At 35.0% G+C, this 19883-nt stretch overlaps 1 protein-coding gene and 1 long non-coding RNA gene across 2 annotated transcripts in view; one reads left to right on the forward strand and one right to left on the reverse strand.

Annotated features, from left to right (window-relative positions):
* Positions 1–19883, reverse strand: part of SEMA3A (semaphorin 3A) — a 472351-nt gene that overhangs the window by 399406 nt on the left and 53062 nt on the right. The window contains exon 3 of the mRNA XM_073898730.1: positions 19627–19660. The gene's annotated coding sequence lies outside the window, so the exon portion shown is untranslated. The remainder of the gene's footprint in view (positions 1–19626; positions 19661–19883) is intronic.
* The window catches only part of LOC141373847 (uncharacterized), a 34215-nt gene continuing 30342 nt past the window's right edge, over positions 16011–19883 (forward strand). The window contains exon 1 of the long non-coding RNA XR_012380194.1: positions 16011–16113. This is a non-coding gene — a long non-coding RNA (uncharacterized lncRNA). The remainder of the gene's footprint in view (positions 16114–19883) is intronic.

Consider the following 19883-nt stretch of genomic DNA (forward strand, 5'->3'; position numbering starts at 1 on the left):
ATTCCAGAATTCTAATCAAAGAAAATAATTCTAGGTTCATGACTTCAGAGGAGGAGAAGAGAGATCTATTTCATAATTAAAATATGTAAGAATAAAAGTGAACAAATATAAATCTGTTAAAAATATTAAATTTTTTTTCAGTCTGAAACTAAAAAACAGTATGTCTCTCTATGATTTACATTAAATGTGGCAATAGTCGTGTTTAGTTAAGAAAGGTGAGGTTATATGGCAGTAAAAAAATATATATATATTATATATATATATATCTGAAAAAAATATATATCTGAAGCTTAACAAATGAAAGTTCATTTCTCATTCCCACAAGGGCCCTGTGGATCCCCATAACATCCTAAGGCCATTATCCTTTGTACAGCAACCCTGTGATCCGGGCTGCTTCAATCATTATCTCAACACAAGTCTTTGTTGTTGCCAAGTTAGGGAAAGAAGGAGATTAGAAAATCAAAGCAAAAGTATTATAGCTTGAAAGATAAATGTGTCACTTCTATTCACCTTTCACTGATGAAGACTAGTTCTTGGCTCCACCTAACCTCTGGAGCAAGAAAATGTAGAAGAATAATGGAATATGTGGGGAGTATTATTTAAGGACCATCTCTGTCAGCCAATACCATTGTTCCCACTAATCTAGAAACAGATACACTCAACTGCTTTCCAAGTGAGGTAACTCACAGGTCCAATCCAGTCTTTGCTTCCAGCTCACCCAGACCATGGCTGATAGGTGAGAATCTCTGTATCAGGTTCAGACGTCACTACTTTTGATTGAAACTTATAAACTAAAAAGACAAGTTAAGGGAGACTCTTTGCACATGTACATACACATACATGAAGAATCAATAATAATAATATTAATATTAATAATGATAGTGGCAGAACTGAAACAGAATAGACTGTTTAAGAAAGGACAAGACACAAAGCAGTCACTAGTCATAGATATTTGGTCCCTGTGAGCAGGCATTGTTAGTGGTCCTAAACTGGGGTTGGGGACTGAGGAATGTTCCTCCATCGGGTTTAGATTCTTTCTGGGAGCATCCAGAGAGTCCACTGTTTTCTGTGCCTCCTAGCTTCATCTTTAAGGATGCTTTGCCTTTCCCATTCCCATCAGAAATGGGTCTGGGGGAATATCCTCTATATGGAGTCTGAGGAGCTTCCCCAGCCAGCTTCCTCTTCAAAGAAAGTTTGGGAACTTAGAGTCATTTCAAGTCTGTAAAAGTCTTTTTATTTGGGGCTGGGAATCCAAACTCATAATTTCTTTACCAGTAGAATTTACAAATACCCAGTAGATTTTAATTCCAATCTTCTCTATGCATCTAGAACATACCCTGTTCTTTTCTATCTTGTACATTTCTACTCTTTCATTCCATTATTCATTCTCTGTATATAACAGGGTTACACAGAAGCTGTTTGAATTCCTGAGCAAAGCCACACTCTTAATCTGTTCTTTGTCTTGAGTCATTTTACCAAATTATTGAGTGACACATTCTTGTTTTTTGCTTTGAGGCAATTTAATCAGTTGGACATTTACTACCAGAAATGTATCTATGAAGACTTTTGCACTCAGCACTTATTATGATCATGAAGTAATTGCTTTACCAGCACTGGAAGGCTCTGTATTAGAGTCTCACTACCTCTTCCACTTCTGCTTGCAAAGTAGCCAATTCTCGTCTGAGTCCATTTATTTCTTTTATGCCTTGGCAAACAGAGTTAATAGCAAATCATACACAGTATTAACATCCCACTTTCAAACCAGGGTCACAACTTTGTTAGGTACACGAGCTGCTGCTCACATCAACCCAGTGTTTTGCAATTATATGAAAGGAAGCTCCATCTTTCAAAAGCCTCTGTCAGTTCTCCCTCTGCTCGCCCATCACTGAATTGGTGGGCTGATAATTAGGTTTTTCGGACATTATCTCACTTTTGGCACCAATTTCTACAATAACCAACATCGGCTACTTAAGACAGACACTATACATAGGACAGATTAGATAGGAACAAACAATGCCTACATCTCAGTGGTCAGGAAAGCAAAGGCTGATTTCTGCTTCATTCTGAATCCAATACGTATTTGAGCAATTCTGTGGGTATTGCTCTCCTGGAAGCAAATCAGTAATCCACGCTGTTTCGATGTTTGGGGTCCACAATACAAGGACTACAAGGTACTCAACAGAGGAAGAGAGAGACTGGAGAGTGGTGCCTGAGATTTTCACAATTTTAGCCCAGAAATGAGTTGCATGATATATCTTCTCATATGTTATTCTCCAAAAGAGTCTTGTGGTTCAAAATAAGTATAAGAGTACACATAAATGTAGGGGAGAAAATGGACTGCTGGTGAAATTTCACACTCGGCCACAAGAGAGGAAACTACCCCAACCCCATTGTGGAGAAATAACATTGTATTTACCTATTTTAAAATAGAAGTTTCTGGGCTGGGAGCACCTGGGTGGATCAGTGGGTTACGCGTCCAACTCTTGTTTTTGGCTCAGGTTGTGATCTCAGGGTTGTGAGACCGAACCCCGCATGTGGCTGCACGCTGCTGGGCATGGAACCTGCTTGGGATTCCCTCTCTCCCTTTCCCTCCGCCCTTCCCCCTGCTCATGCGCTCTCTCTCAAATGAATAAGTAAATAAAATCTTTTAAAAAATAAATAATAAAATAGAAGTTTCTGTAGCTAACACTATCTCAAATGGAAAAAGAAAAAAAAAACAGGTATTCTAATGGTTAAGAGTGTGGGTTTTTTTTTTTTTTTTTCTTTTTAGACAATCCGCATTTATTAGCTCTTGTGATTTTGGGCCTAGAGAGGTTAAATGAGATAATCTGTATAAAATACCAGATGTACTTCATACACCTATGAAATAATTGATGATTATTAGCTTTAATTGGGAAACACTATTTGTGATTTTTCCACTTCCATACAAATAATATATATATATATATACACACACACACAATATAGATATTTAATCTACAAGTTTCTGCTAATATTTAAAAATCACATTAGTGGAACTTGCCAGAGATACCTAATTCTTCTGTTGCTAGAAAAAAATAAAGCCACGTTTTTGCTTGAGAACTTCAAACTTAACCAGCTTTCCTAGAATTAATTTTAAAAGTGATCTGAAAATTAGAACCCATGAGACGCTATTCTAAGAAAACTAATAAACTGCAGAAAAGGATGGTCATGAAGAGGTTAAAAGGGTTAGGAGAAAGACAGAGTAAATTTAATGACTGAAAATATTTAATTTTGTTTTGGCCAAAGCCTAACTGCTGTTAATTAAAAGACATACTCGCCTCCACCATTTTATTTTAATACCTGCGATATTATTCTGCTTGATCTCTTTTCCTTGGAAACTGTTGACCAAATGATACAGATACAGAGAATTCTGCTCTAATCAGAGAAAATGAGTTTTGACTTTGAATCTGATTTCGAGTCTGGCTCTTTTATAGCCTTCTTAACTTCTAAAGAAACAGATCTCTTTAAAAACAGAACCTGCTAGAATGTAGACACGTCTGACATATTAAAAGTCTGTTTGTTTGATCTTACCAAACAATTTGAATGTATATCAACAGAAAAGAAAGCTCACATCTGCCATAACAGGCATGTTTACGATCATTTTAATGATACCATTAGATGTTGCTCTTCAGGGCTCGCTATTCCAGGCTGTTGTATAAAAACCACGTGAGATAAGTTTATCACCTGTGCACAATGGAAATAACCTCATTAAACGAATCAGGGTAAACACAGATAGAAGATAGAACTCAATTCATTTCCTATGTTAAAGGATTTTCTTGTGGTAGAGGATACCTTTACTCTACACCAGGACAAAACCCCCCCAAAAACAAAAACCTACCACCACCACCACCACCTCCAACAAATATCAATGAACAGACTTTTCCTGATCTCAAAACATTTGAATTTCAATGTCTCTGGAAAAGGCTCTTAGTTGACAGGTGGGTTCTTAGCTCATGTAAGAAACCTGAGCTTAAAAAGCTTTTCCAAAACATTTACCTGGTTCTTAAGCTGTCTTGGATTTAGATGTTTTCAGGGAAGTTGGTAGTTAAGTAACCATAACCTTACTGCTTCTGTACTTCTCTTTAAAAAGGGGTGGAAATTGTTGTGTGCCTTTTGAAGACTAAAAGAATTAAAAGATAATTCCTCCTGAATCTGTACTGTTTTTAGCACATTTTCTTTCATGTTTTTAGGCCAAAGGTTGAGTGTACTGTCAATTATACTTAAAACTATCATGAAAAGGATTCTAGAAAATTTCTTCGGCTTAATTTTCAATATCTTAATTTTATACAGCCACCTCTATATCCAGATAACCAAACCATAGAATTCTTACCATTTCTTTCTCCAACTTTATATAATAGGAAATATGAAGTAAAACTGAATATTCTTTCATTTCTTCTCTATGTGCTGAAACTATACTAATCCCCAGGAATGGAGGCACAAATAAGAGAAACATACATAAGTTTCTGGTAGCCAGTAGGTTATTAGAGGGATATAGCATCTGAGGAACATTTAGCTTCTGATAAGAGGCCCAGGACTTTCCCTGAAGTGCCATCTTATCATCCAAAGAAAACTTCCCAATTTCTTCTCTTCCCCCAAGGTTTATATAGACACAAAGCTTCATTAATATGATTAGGAAAATAAAAGTATGAAAGTTAATTGGAGTATTTCCTTACTGTTAGGATCATGGGTAGCAATCTGAGGTACCAAAATCAAAATCACTCTTTATAATTACAAAGGAAGAAGGAACAAGGAACACTTTACAAAAAGGAGATATTATGAGGACAAAGAAGTAAGACTCAGGTCCCCGATTCTATGTTTCACGTTGTGGGGATTAGACACATTGGTGGTGAAGTTCTCTGCAAAGAAAGCTACTTTCTGTCTGTCAAACACCAAATCAAGTGAAGAAAAAACACACTGCATAAGTTTTCTTGATGAGATAAAAAAGGATCAAAGCTTATCTTGGCTTTGACTTTCCAGTTATGTTGGAAGTGCTCCACTTTGGTAGAAAATTGCTGAAGTGAATCTAATCTCTCTGTGTCTCTCCCCACGTGCCAATGTGATGTGCTCTCTGATTTTTCTATCCACTGTTTACAGAAGAAAGGCCTATTTTGCTAGTCTGAAGTATGTAATGATGCGCCCTGAGAGTGCATTTGGCTTTCCTGTCTCTGCAGCTTTTATGGTTTCATTTCCCCCTTTTGATTTTCAAGTATGTAATTGTGTAACTCAACGGTGCACACCTGGCCTCTGAGTAGTCTAGCCCAGGCTGGTAAGAAAACAATTCACAAATCTCCAAAGTCTTGGCAACATTAATATGTCAAATTTAATAAAACTGTACAGAGATCCTAAACATACCTGCTGAATACAGATTGGAGATACCTTTCCTATGCATAACCTAAGATCCATTGTTTAGCTAAGTAATTCTACTTAGAAACTTTAGTCACCATGGTAAAGAAAAAAAATTGTGCGTGCTTGAATGAAACTGTATTCCACCTATTTTCCTGTTGCCATATGCCAACAACAGTATTTTTTAAAAATGTTAATAAACTTGTATGGGATCAGGATGAAGGAATGTTTATGCTTTAAACAGAACTGATATAACTGTAGGCATATAAAAACTTTTAAACCAAAAGAGAGAGATGGAAAGAGAAAGAAAGAGAGGAAATACTTAAAATACATTCAAGGACACTCAGTAATTGATATAACTGGACACTGCCTATGTGAGGTGAGATGAAAAAGACACAGGTGATTTCCTAACCCTTTTTGTTCATCCTATTCTCTCTGTTGACATATTAAACTCAGGTTATCACGATTATTTTGTACCAAAGTAACAGCCACAAGTATTATCTGCATAAAGCAAAATATAAATATAACACTTACATAGGCTAGAGTGTTCCTGAGACACCTTACATTTATAAGGCCAAGTACAGCCACTGATTGTCTTGGAAGTAACACTGAAACTTGTACAGCTCCTTCCAGTCCCAATGCCATTGTGGTAGGAACCCTCTTGCACGTCTGACAGAACAAGATTTTTTTATTGATACTTTTCATATATCGAGCTAACTGAAAAAAGCTGGTGGTATTCAAGAATTATTATCATTGTAACAGCTGGGAACCAACTGCTGGGTCAATTTCAGTGATGTCTGGAGTATTAACTCCTTTACTCCTAGAAATAAAAAATGGTCTTTCTGGTCACAAATACAGCTTGTAAGAATGCTCTCCAGTTTTCTGTTGTTTTCTCCCTTTTCTCCCTGAGGTGCTACTTGACTCAGCACGTGTGACAGTTAAGATAACAATTAAGTAGATAGACATTCTAATGCAGAGGTATTGCGTCATCTAAGGTTTCTAAGCCATCAGTGAGTGCCAAAATTTATCTTAAACAGAGCCACAAAAGTGGATTGATGCCTGAGCCTCTAAAGGTGGTATTGTGGGTAAGAGGATGAAGAACCAGAAACCTGATTTTTAGATACTCCTGACTTTTAGACACTCTTGCGAAGATTTGGTGAAACTTTTGCTCAAACAGTTGTTTGAACCACTCTGGGATGGAGACAGTGTGCTAGCAGGGGCTGAACTATTGGTGGGATGAGTAGTTAAAACTCAGGATGCTGGCCCGTGTTTAGTTACTCTTTGAAGCCAGGCAATCTGCCTGTGGCTGGCAATCTGGCCTGAGAGTTCACTCTCATAATTTGGAGCCTGACAGGGTTAGAAAAGCCAACTTCTGTTTGCCTACTTGAAGCTGGTTTAAGTGCCAGCAGGCATGCACATCAGTCTTACTGGGAGATACGGTAACGAGGTGCCTCAGACTCTTCCCAGTACCTCTCTTCAAGGGGACAAAACCCTCTAGTAGAAACTCAAGGGCAAGCTATGCCTACTCTATCATAGTTTCAAGATTATGTTTAAACAATTAATTTTGACCACAGTGACAGAAGCATGGAATTGATTAAAAGCAAACAGATTAGAACCAAAACTTGAGGGAAATATGCCACTAATAAAATAATCTATCTGGCTTGGAAACATCTGTGGAAATCTCTGGGGCTCCAAACTATCATCAAAGGAGAGAAGGATGCTAACACAGTGGCTCCTCCAGGAGGAACATCTTCCCCAACATTCAATTCAGATGTGGAGGGAAAGGAAAACAAAAAGAAAAGTTCCTCTCTCAGTAATAGATCTAAAGGTTTTGGAACAGAAATGAGGACAGAGTGATCGGCTAATCAGGAAGCTTACTTCACTGCCAGGATAGGATTTCCTGCCTTTGCTTTCCAACAGGGTAAGACACATGATTTCAACAGCAACTGATGTGTGTTTCCAATTGTTCACATTTAATAAATTTTTTTAAAGGAATCTCAATGCCCAACATCAGGCTCGAACTCACGACCCCAAGGTCAAGAGTCCTATGCTCTACCGACTGAGCCAGCCTGGCACCCCTCCAATTGTTCACATTTAAAATGAATAATTAAGGTATCACATTTCTTCTCCACAACTGTCTGTTGTGTGTGTGTGTTAAAGGCAAATGCCTTCTGCTTTAACTAAGAATCTCTAGACCATGAGTAGTCACATATAAAGGCAGAGAGTAATGCATATCACTTGGGTATTATAGAAAAAGTGCCATATGCAATAAATGGATGAGCCTTTGGGGTGGTTTCCTTTGTGAGGGAGGTGAATATCTCCCATGTAAAATGGGTATGGATGTTGAATAGCCATTGGTGGAACTATGATAGATACCATTAGTTTGCGTCCCACCTTCCAACCCCCAACTTCTTCCCCCTTGTCAACTCCCAAAGATTCTCATTCTTCTAGTTTTTGTGAAGCCAGAAATAGTCATGTGGCCCATGTCTGACTAAAGCAACCTAAAAATAATTTTACTGGGGTCTTGTTTGAAAGACAATTTGCTGAAAAGAAATAGGCAGAAGAAAATAACTGGCTGGTAGCACTCCTTGCCCTCTGTTTCTGCCTTGCAACTGTGATTCCTTGAGCTATGGAAACCATCCGTAGCCAAGACACAAGAATAATTAGGACAAATAGTCAACATACTAAGAATCAGAAAATAGTTTTGTTTGTTGTATTATTTACTTGCTGGATGATCCATGAAACATGAGATCTACCTCTAGGCATCTTTTCAAATAAACAAATGCCATTATATTGTGAAGACAGTGTTGATCCTTTTTTTTTTTTCCACTTCTTACAGTTTTTTTTTTTGTTGTTGTTCCTTACAGTTTGAAACATTTTTAACTGATTAAGTAGTGAGAGATTATTAACTCAGTCTTACCCCTATATTTACCATGCAATTTGGGAAATCAGGAAATTCTAGACTGTTTCATGTTAAGAAAGATTTTAATATGGAATCAACAGGTCACAGCACTCTGTGCATTTATTTGCCAATCTTTAATGAAAAGTTCAGGTAAAACTGGGATGTTATTTCTGTGTTATAATTCATAGGATACCAGTTTTCTATAGAATTCTAGAAGCTGACTTCATGAATATGTTACCTCAACATTAATTTGTCTTTTGTATCAGTTCTAACAAAAGGCTCAGAATCAGAATGAAAGCTGACAAGTGACTGAAGCAACAAATAAAAAACTTAAAAACTAAAACCTACACCTTTAAAATATAGAAAAGCAACATTCACATATAATAAAAGAAAGCATATGTAATCAGAGTTTTGAAAAGAGCACAAATAGAATTTTTATTGGTAGCAATTAGCAGACAAAACTGCAAATGGATCTCTCAATGAAAACAAGTGAAAGTATATAAAATGTAACAAGTATCGTTTTAAATGTCTTTTGATAGTAAAGTAAATGTAAAAATCTATAGAGGCTCAAAAACAATAAAAGTGGAACCCTAGGACCTAGGTGCACTTAAATGCCAGTTTTTAACCTTACAATGATGCACCAAATCCAGGGTATGTTAAGTGTCCATTTTGATGGCTGTTCAGGGTCCACAAGATGCAAGACAAAGCCTTAGGTATGCCTTAAAGTACAGTAAATGGTGGGAGATTGCTCCAGAAACCAAGGTTCCTGAGAGATGGCACCTGCAATAAACCCACAGCAAAAGGGACAGTAAATAAACTTCCTTATGTCCCTGGTGTTGTGTGAAGGGGAAAAATGTCCTTTGGGAATTCATAACCATAATCTCGTCTTCACGTAGATTTTCTCCTCAACTTTACACAATTTATTTGGTGGGGTGAACCCCCAAGCAACTGACAGAGGTAAATGCAAAACCTACACTAAAGAATCTTAACTTCAATTCAGAACTCAAAGACACAGATAAAAGCCAAGGGGAGAAATGTACCTACAAGTGAAAACTAGTACAAGTATACTTGTGGAGATACCGTGTAGTAGATGTATAAGACAGAAATTTAAACAAGCATACTTTATAAATTTCAGGGAAAAAAAGTAAGTTTGAAAATCTGAGTGAGCATCAAGAGACTTTATGTCTGTGGAAATTTAAAAAAGAATCTAATCAAAGTTTTAGAGATGAAGAAAGTCAAGTGAAAAATTCAGCACATCCAGGTGGAAGGAAGAACTGGAAAATAAAACTAAAGAAAATATTGATGAGGCATTTGGGAGTTAAAATATCAACCAGTGGTATGAGACATAGAAGATGAATTGAAGAAGGCTGATATATGTCTAACTAAAATTCCAGAGTAAAAAGAAAAATAGGTAAAAGGCAATATTTGAAAAGAAAAATTAATATAATCATGAATTTTTAGATATAATTATGAAGTTATAAATATAAATCTATAAATGAAAGACATCCAACTTTTTATTCTGGAAGAGTAAGAAATTACAAAGTGTTAATGAAAAAACCTTATGAGAAAGATACAGCAATACAATGTATAGTAGTCCTAGACTAGTAATTACAATCATATAAAATAGTAATAGAACATTAAAGACAAAAAAAATTAGAAATGGCAAGAGAGAAAAGATATGCCCTTTGTAAAGGAATGGCAATAGACTCAACAGCAACAACGGAAGTTGGAGGCACTGTCCTAATATTTTCAGTATTGAAAGAAAGTAACTGTTTAACTTAAAATTCTATACCTAGAACTACTTTCCTTCAAGAAGCAAGTGAAAAAAAAATTTTCAGGAAAACAAAATGTGAAGAAATTAACCTACCAACTGACTCTCATTAAGGAAATTTTCAAAGGCTGAAGTATCCGTAGCTAGAAAGCATTCCTGTTTGAATGTTTGACATGTAAGAAGAAATCATAAAAACATAATAAAAGTTTTATTTCTCTCTTTTCTATGTTTATATTCTTTATTTTATTTTCTTGCCTTAGAGAGGTTATCTGGGACCCATACTTTAATCCTCTGTTTCCTTGTCAAGGCATTATTTACTTCATCATCGGGTATGAAATAAGGTCAAAATTCTTAGCAGGATACTAGGAGTTAATAAATAAGTAGCATGTGTTAATTTTTGATCATGCCTTCATTGATGATTTTGATGACACCTTTATATCATTGTCCAACATAAGGTAACAAAAGGTGTAGGATTTCATGCTCTGTGTCCAGTTAGTTATATAAATGACAATATGACATATATATTCTTTTGCAAAAAAAAACCCCACAAAAATATGGTTATTGTTTGAGATTTCAAAATATTGATTTACATTTCCAAGTTTGTAATGAAAGTTTTTAAAGGCATACTAAAACACCAGGCCAGAAATTCAAAATGATACAAAGCCACAGCATTTCTATACGCTTGTAATATCAAATAATAATCTACCTTTATCTTGTTAAATTGTCTAGTTCCAATTAAATGTATAGTATACAGAAAAATGAAGTGTGTGAAAAGTATAAGTCAACTGCTCAATAAACATTTATTGAGAGTTTCTTTTTCACTGAAACTTCTAGCATTTTTCTGAAATTACTGTAATTTTGCCAGAGTACTCTCCATGAATTTCTTTCCTTTTTATTTCATAGGTACCATGGGCACAGCATGCGTTGGACACATAATGTGGTGTTGTGGAGAGGAGTCAGACAAAACCCTCTGGGTGAGTAACACTGAGAAAGTCCTTATGGAGTTTCATTTCCTTATATGTAAATCTACATATTGGAATGATAAGCCATCTCTGGTAGAGTGGCACTTAGCCCATGAGGTTTTGTGATAATTAAGTGAGATAAATCATGCAAAGCTTATGAAACTGGGCATGACATATGGTAAACAAAACGATTGTTCCCTCTTTGCATTTTTGTATGCCAAACATTAGGCTAGCTGACTCATGTCTTATTCAATTTACTTTTTCAGATGACTACCTAGTGTCTGGCACTATGGTAGCCTAGCCTAGTTATTTGGAAAGTAAAAATGAGCAAACTAACAAAACAACCAAAAGACATGGTTGACTGCAAATTCATTTTCAATTCCTGTCTCTCAACTTTCAAGCATGTTTAATCCAGCCACTTCCTCAACTTTCCTATCTATCTAGTCTTTTAGGTTTTCATCCCATCCCTCCTTATTGAAAGTAATAATAGCTACTATTTATTATGTGCCTACCATGTCCCAGAACCTATAACAAGGGCTTTATACTGTTTCATTTAACATAAATAAATCTGGTACCTTTTTCTCACTTTTTGTCCTGATTAATATCACTGTGGCCTATGACATTTCTGACATAGTGTTTTCTCTCTATTTCAGAGGTACCACACATTTCAGGCACATCTCCCTCCTTTCTCAGTTCCTTACTTTAAAATCACAGTTGCATGACAGTCCAATGAACTGTTTTACTCCTGCATCCCTCTAAATTCTGTCATCCTGGGTCTGCCACGCCACACAAATCCCAAGGGCACCTTTCACATCAGACCCTTTCATGTTACTTCCTTGGCATTTTACAACTGTCCAAATGTTTTTATTTTTATTAAAGATTTATTTACTTATTTTTAGAGAGAGAGAGAGAGTGCGCATGAGCAGGAGAGGTAGAGGGAGAGAGAATCTCAAGACTTCCTGCTGAGCCTGGAGCCTGACACCTGCTAGATCTCAGGAACCCCTGAGATCACGATCTGAGATGAAACCAAGAGTCGGACCCTTAACCAACTGCACCACCCAAGCGCCCCAGGTCCAAATGTTTTTAAATCAAAACTTGAGGGGTAGTGATTGTGGCATTATTAACATTCAACTTAGCATTTACTTGAAATTCATGGTCAGAAGATTGTTCTCTTCCGTGGAACTCATTTACTTCCCATGGATAGAAAACACCTATTGTTTAAATTCTTCTTGAATTAGAAGAAAAAAAATCTATTTTTGTGTGTGCTGGATTTAACTGTTCCCAAATGAGAAAAAGAAGGCAAATGTATTTTCTGAATCACTGGCATTCTTGGACCAAATAAGTTAGGTGAAAAAAATTATAAAATGGAATATAATTTGTGGAAACTGGTTTCTTTGAAAAAATGAATTTAGAGAGAAACTACTATAATTATGTAAGAATTTTATTTCTCAGAGAATCATACACCGGATCCCAAGTTTCTTTGGTTATAAGGTATAAAATACAGGAGTTTTAATATCATTAAAGAAATATAAATATTATACTTTTCTCTCAAAAATTTTTTTGTGTTTGGAAAGAATAATACAGATCACATTAGGGAGTAGCATTAATTATATAATAAATTGATTTTAAAGACAATTTTCACACTGGGAAAGCCAAAATAAATGAATACAATGACTGTTAAATACTACTTTAGCCTCCCATAAGAATCAGTGACAATAAAACTAATGTTATCTTTTTTGTATTATATGACCAATTGTTTGTTATTTAAAGGAAAACACAAATTCACATGAATCATTATATTTTTATTCCCTAATACGTGTGCATACTATATATTATATATGTGTGTGTGTGCATGTGTATATACATATAACTATACACACCATATTTTTTCTTTACAAGCAGTGATTGTGGTTATTCATCAGAGGGCATTTTTCTTTTGTAATTTTCAAGATAAAAGGCATTCTTTTAATGTCAACCAGTGCCTATATGGTAATGCATTATGCTGTTAAGCAAGCAACCTGGATTTAATTCCCAGCCCAGATTGCATACTCCCCAGGCTACTTTGTTCAACACCTGTAAAGAAGAAAATAACTAATGCTACATGAAAGCACCAATTTTAGTTTTAAGGAGGGGTGCTAGTTTCCAATAAAGGAATAAAGTGTTATTTTGCTTTGTTTTCTGCTGGAAACGTAGTTGTGGCTTTTCAGCAGGAGATATAAAGCCACCCTACAAAGGGTTCCCTTCCCAGTGTATCCATTGCTCTGTGCACTAGCACATGTTTTTCTCATAAAGGGAAGAAAAATGCAGGTATTAGAGTTTCTAATTATATGTTTCTACAAACTGAATTAACACGGAAATGGCAAATTGCTTGGGGGAGCATTTAACCCCATGCCTTTAAAGCATTCAAAAGTATTTGTTTCTTCACACTTGGTCTCTTAAAAGCCATTTAACTATTTTCCCAGGATATCTGCACCTCAAAAAATAGCTTTATATTGACACAGTGGCAACTACCAAATGGAATTTCTCCTAGCTTTTCTTAGAGGGTATAACTTTTCATGGCTCTCAAATCTTAAGATTTAAGAGAAGGTTATAGACTTGAAGTAAGTCAGTATATCAAAAAATGTTTGCATGCATGTGCATTTGTGTGTGTCTGTGTAAGTGTGTGTTTAGGAGAAAAAGTTAACTGTATCTCAGAAACATCAGTAGAGGTGTAGAGACAGCCATCTTCCTTATGTGATACTTGATCTCTGGAATAGGAATAGGAATAGGGGAAAAAAATGGTAGGGGTCTACTTGGATTTTTTTATAATATTGTAAGGTGATTGCGGTTATGCACTTCTATTTTAACAACTAAACATATTTAAGGGATAAAGCACAAAGCACTGTTACTGGAGCATAAACTTGAGTGGGATGTAATCAGACATCTAATCGTCAGAAATAATTTATCTTGCAGGGATATTAGAATGCTAGATCTCCCTTGCTCCCTAATTACTATGAATCATTGACTCTCTGTTCTGTTATTTCCATTATGGTGCTTCCAAAGTACAGCCAAATTGGTCTTTTGTATTAAGCCTATTTGAAAAAATAGACTACTAACATTAACAGTATTTCTTAAAATATTGACATGTGTGTATGATATATCCTTGATTCTACTTTTATAACAAAACAGGTGGGAAAAGTAAATGGGCTCAAATTTATTAAACTTTTTACATTTTAAAGGATACGTAAAAATTCCATTGAAAAATCTTGTTTTTTCCTATAGATATTGAGAAATTTTCTGATTTTTTTTTTGTGCAAACAACAAAGAGCTGGATTAAGAAAGACAATATTTTAGATTCAGGTTTGTTTTCTTCCTTCTTTCAACAAAAGGTCATGGACCACCTGTAAACGGGATCTTGATGGATTCAATAAAATCTGTGAAATTGAATCCTAGCAATATAATAGATTCTATAAAATAGGCACCTTGTATCTCTCTCCCCATTTCTCCATTCTCTTGTGGTTCTTCCCTAAGTCAAATATGTGCTTATTTTTAAAATGCATGATTTCTATAAAGTTCAACAACATTTCTTGCCTTCTTTCTTAAGAAACCCATTGTGACTTTTTTTACTGTGTTGGGCAAACTTTGAACTCCTAAATGCTATTTATCATCACTCAGAACATATGCCTCGATAAGGCTACAAAGCAAAGTAATGGCTTGAAAAGCCTATTGATGAAAAGGTTGGTGGGGAGGGGTAGTGCTAACCACATACATGGATCATGCAAGAGGCTACAGGAGGTCACAGGTTTTCAAGGAGTAAGGATCAAGCAGGGTCAGATTGGTTACAGCCAATTGCACAACCACATTCTTCTCCATTCATCCCCAGCTGAATCCCTAATTATGACCTACACAATCAGTGCCAAAGCACTAAAGAGTACAACTGTATTGTTCCATGGTGAGTGCTTAGGAGAAAAGCTGGAATTCGATACTTAGTCACAGTTTGCAAACAATGTGGTTGAACCACCTGAGGGGTCACATTTTTACATTCTGAGGCAATTTATTAGTAATGGTACCTGTCAGTCAGAAATCCCCCCAAAGCTCTTTCATTACTAGACATGACTTTGATATAGAAATGGTTCAAAGTAAGAGGCAAATAAAACAAGAGCTAGATCATTTACAAAGAAACATCAGCATATTCCCTTTAGCCTTTCCTGATGAGCCATCTTTGTAGTTGTGCTCTAAGTGGTGTAAAGATTAGACTGGGTCAGTTATTTTAAAAGCAAGCCTTTTTATTTGTCTATGAAGGATTTTTAAAGTTCCTAAACTATTTCCATGACTTCTTCCATTTTAACTCAAAATATAAACAGAAGCAAACCCTATGGTTGAGATACTTTATGCAATGACACTTCCTCAGGCTATAGTGATCCAGAGAGGGATGATTCAAAGTTTAAGGAAGCTTGTTTAAATTTAAAAACACTGTTCTGCGTAAAGACGTTATACAGCTTTCTCCCAACACACACACACGCGCGCGCGCGCGCGCATGCAGTTACATTTTCAGTGAACAAAGCAAACTTCCATTTCTGACTATCAAGTACTTTTTTTTTCAAGACAAATATAAAGAATAAAAAACTGCTTTTCTAACCTCCAAACGAAATACCACGTTTTACAAACGTGAAATATTTTAATAATTCTTATTTATTTAATTTTCTATACATGCTCCTAAAATCATTACTCTTTGTTTTAAAGATTTATTTATTTGAGAGAGAGTGTGGGTGGGGGAGAGGGAGAGAGAGAGTCATAAGCAGATTCTCTGCTAAGCATGGAACCCCACATGGGGCTTGATCTCATGACCCCGAGATCATGACCTGAGCTGAAATCAAGAGTTGGACACTTAACCAACTGAGCCACCCAGGTGCCCCTGAAATCATTACTCTTATATTTCTTTCTCACTACTACTGACTTCCATTTAGGTACTTATTGTTTATACCTGCCACATTTATGACATCACAGAATGTATAACCATATATGTAGAGTAATGTTGCCATTGCTGCATCTTCTCTAAATGAAATTTTTAAGAATGAAAGTCTTCTCTAAAGATTTTATGTGGGCCATTTAAAAAAAGGAACAAAGGATTTAAGGTAAGAAACCGAACACACAGTAGAAAACAAATCCACCAAATGAAACAGTGCATATAGGGAAGAAAGATCTGAAAGCAGCCTAGATTTTATTCCATCTATTCCTTTGTTTTATATTAGTTATTTAAAAAAATTAAACATACAAAATCACATGATGGTTAAGACAATGTAGTCCAGTAAAAATAACTAACATTTCAAAATCATTGTTACATGCTAGTAAATATGATCTATGCTTTACCTGTAATATCTCAATTCTCAAAACAGTCTTATGAAGTAGGTATTATATATTTTTTAAGATTTTATTTATTTATTTAAGAGAGAGTGAGAGAGCGAGAGAGGGAACACAAGGAGGGGAAGAGGCAGAGGGAGAGGGAGAAGCGGGCTTGGGAGCTCTATCCCAGGACCCTGGGATCATGACCTGAGCCAAAGGCAGACCCTTAACTGACTGAGCCACCCAGGTGCCCCTTAAGTAGTTATTATTATTCCAATTATAGCAGATGGGGAAAATTAGGCTTATGGTCACACATATTGCCTCATTATAAACTCTTGATAGCTTTATCAAATGATACTTTATTGAGTCTTATAATCATATTTATGGCTTAGCCCCTGCATTATTAGCCCATTTTCAAAAATAGGTTTATAATCAAATGTTCACCATTCTTTGAAGTTTGAAAGATATGCACATGTATATGAACTTCTGTACATTTATCTCTTGACTCCAATTCTGAGCTCCTTTAACCATTTCCAGCACCCATACACACTGACGTTTTAAAATAAAAATAATTAACTCTGCAAATACCAGTGTAATAATTGGTCCAAGCAAGAATCCTCAGAACATGCTAAGTCACTGGCTAAAATATTGTTGGGGAATAGGATCTGTATATTGTCCCAAAATAACACCCACAGATAGCTTGATAAATACATGCAATAAAATGTAACTTTACAATGGAGAAATCCCACTAACCAAGTTACTAGTTATCCATCAACTATGGTTACCCAGTGAAATCCTGGAAATCATTTTAACCACATGATTAAACTTAGCATATTAAAAAAAAAGGCCCATTGCCATTAAGTGAGTTTCATATAATAGGAAGTACACAGTATCACCTACAGTATTCTTGTCAAAATTTAACCTGATTTTAATCATGACTAAACATTCAGGCAAATCTTTTGGGTGGAACATTCTAGAACATAATTATCTTGCATACTTAAAAGAAAAATAAAGGTCAATATCATAAAAAACAACAACAAAAAAAAGGTGAAATGGAGGGACTGTTCTTCCACATTAAAGGAAACTAGAGGGGCATGTAAAATAATTTTAATACAGTATACTTAACCAAACCATGGGTCAAAATAATCAAACAAATAAAGAACTATAAAGAATACTCTTGAAGCACTTGGAGAAATTTGAATAAGGACTTATGTTAGAGAAGATTACTATTAAAGTATAATTTTTAAGAAGTTAAAAACATGACACAAATATAAATATGTATGTCAAAGATTTTATCTAGCTCATCAATTAGCGAGGACAGTAAACTCTTAAAGTTAGGCCACAGATTAAATGAGGAGCTAAGTTTCTATAGGCAAATTAATGAAAGATTATTAAGATCACATTGCTGGGTTAGATACAAAACAAGGGCAATAAACTATAGATGTCACGGTTATCTTTTTCAATAGACAGAAGTCATGTGCATCTGTACAGACAAAAATCTGTAAGTTAACTTATTCTATTTTATAAAGCATAGGTGGTATAAAATAGATCAGCTGATAGAAAATTTACCATCTCATACTACTGAGTGTACCAAAGGAAACTCAGCAATCTTTTGTCTGTTAACAAGTTTCAGATTTTTTTTGACATTGTGAAATCAAGTTTAAGGTTCTTGGGTGTGATAAAGAATTGCTATTTAAGTAGGAAAATATCCTACCTTTGAGACTATACATGCTGAGATATTTTGGGATTGTGTTTCAAAATGTCTACAGTTACTTTCAAATGATTCAGAGAAAAATACTGCTTGGCAATGGCAGAAAGCTAATGTGGCAAAATGGTTAATACCCGATAAATCTAGCTGATATGTTATATAGGTGCTAATTTTGATTATTTTCCAACTTCTCTGTAGGTTGGCATTTTTAAAAATAAATGTTTGCAGACATGAAGAATGAAATATTTGGCTTGTTTTGGCATTTTTCTTATTTAAATTTTAAGATGAGATCAGTTTGCTTGTATACATGTCCTGGTTTTCTAGTCATTGAAGGCAGTATAATTTGGAGCGTAGGCTCTCAAGTTCTCAAGAGTTTTTTTTAGCAGGTTTTAAACATCAAAATTGCTACTTATAAGCTGGGTATATGTAAATATATACTGTGCTCACTTTTCTCACCTCTATGATAGGGATGTGGTATCCAAATTACCTAGCATATATTTAATACTCAATACTCAACATATGCTATCTAATTTAATTTCATATTCTATATTTTACATATCTTTAGTAATTATACCAGTGGTCTCCATTTGGTTAACTAAACTCCTAGGATTTCTTTAAAGCATAATGTGGTCCTAATTCCACAAGACCTCAAAAGTACGTCCATGTAAACTAGGCTTGCTTGTACTGACTTATGAAAATCTTTGATATCTTTTGTAATTGGCCGGACATTTATGAGCTCTTTTTATTCATGGTTACCCTTTGCCAATCAGCATTTCTAAAAGGAAGTTATAGTCACATTCATTTACTCTGTAAATGTGAAGATCTGAAGTTGAAAAAATCTGTCAAACATGGAATTTTGGGTTTAAAATAAGATAAGAGCTATCTCAATTAGACTAATAACCTTCAGTTTGATACCAGATTGGAGAAATTATAGGAACCAGGGATTCAGAAAAATGCAATGTTCTTAAGGTTTTTTCCCTTTTCTTTGAAAATGGACAGGTATAATTTAAAACAATATTTGGAAAAATGGCTTCAGAGTAAAAACAAACTTTCACAGGGGAACATGATGCAGAGGCTATTCATCTATTTTTAATCCACATGGAGCCACAGCTCTAATATAACAGACTAATTAGAAGAAAGATTCTGTTCCAAGGAGAAATAAAATTCAGTTCCTGGCTTTTTCATTAAGGACCCCATGGTACCTGCAATTTTTAAGGCACAATCCTTTGAAAAACCCTAATTTGCTTGATTACTGTAACTGGCTAAAGTACTTTCACATTTAGGCTCTGTGCTAAATTTCTTTTAAATTTGGCTGTTTTATAAATAGATATTTAACTCTGGCTCAGAGAAACTCCACTCCCAACATGAATAAAAAGTACTGTACTTACACTGTGATTTAGTAGTGCTCTGCTTTATTGCAAATAAACAGTTCAAACCTGTTTCAGATGCTCTGTACTCATTGCAGACTCCACTATAAACTATAAATTTATGATAAATATAGATAGCTATGATGCTGTTTGATCTAGAATTCATAAGGTCATGAAAACCTTTTGGATTTTTAAATTGATGAATATTATTGAATAAAATGTTTACTTACATGACAGAAAACAGGAATATTCACTTGAAAGTTCCTAAAAAAATAAAGAGATACAGATGGGTTATAAATTTAGTCCCTTCCATCAAAAATTCTATGACTAGTTTATGTTTCCTTTACAAAACTTTATTTTATTTCAACTATAAACTTAATCTCACAAAAATTTCTGTTAAAAATTTTAATTGTATAGTAATTTAACTTAATACCCTGGAAAACATTTTTATTGCCTACGTTTAAACAATGTCAATTATAGTAACAAG

Source organism: Callorhinus ursinus, unplaced genomic scaffold, assembly GCF_003265705.2.
Source record: "Callorhinus ursinus isolate GAN/ISIS: 27379988/994484 unplaced genomic scaffold, GSC_fseal_2.0 scaffold12, whole genome shotgun sequence".
NCBI lineage: Eukaryota > Metazoa > Chordata > Mammalia > Carnivora > Otariidae > Callorhinus > Callorhinus ursinus.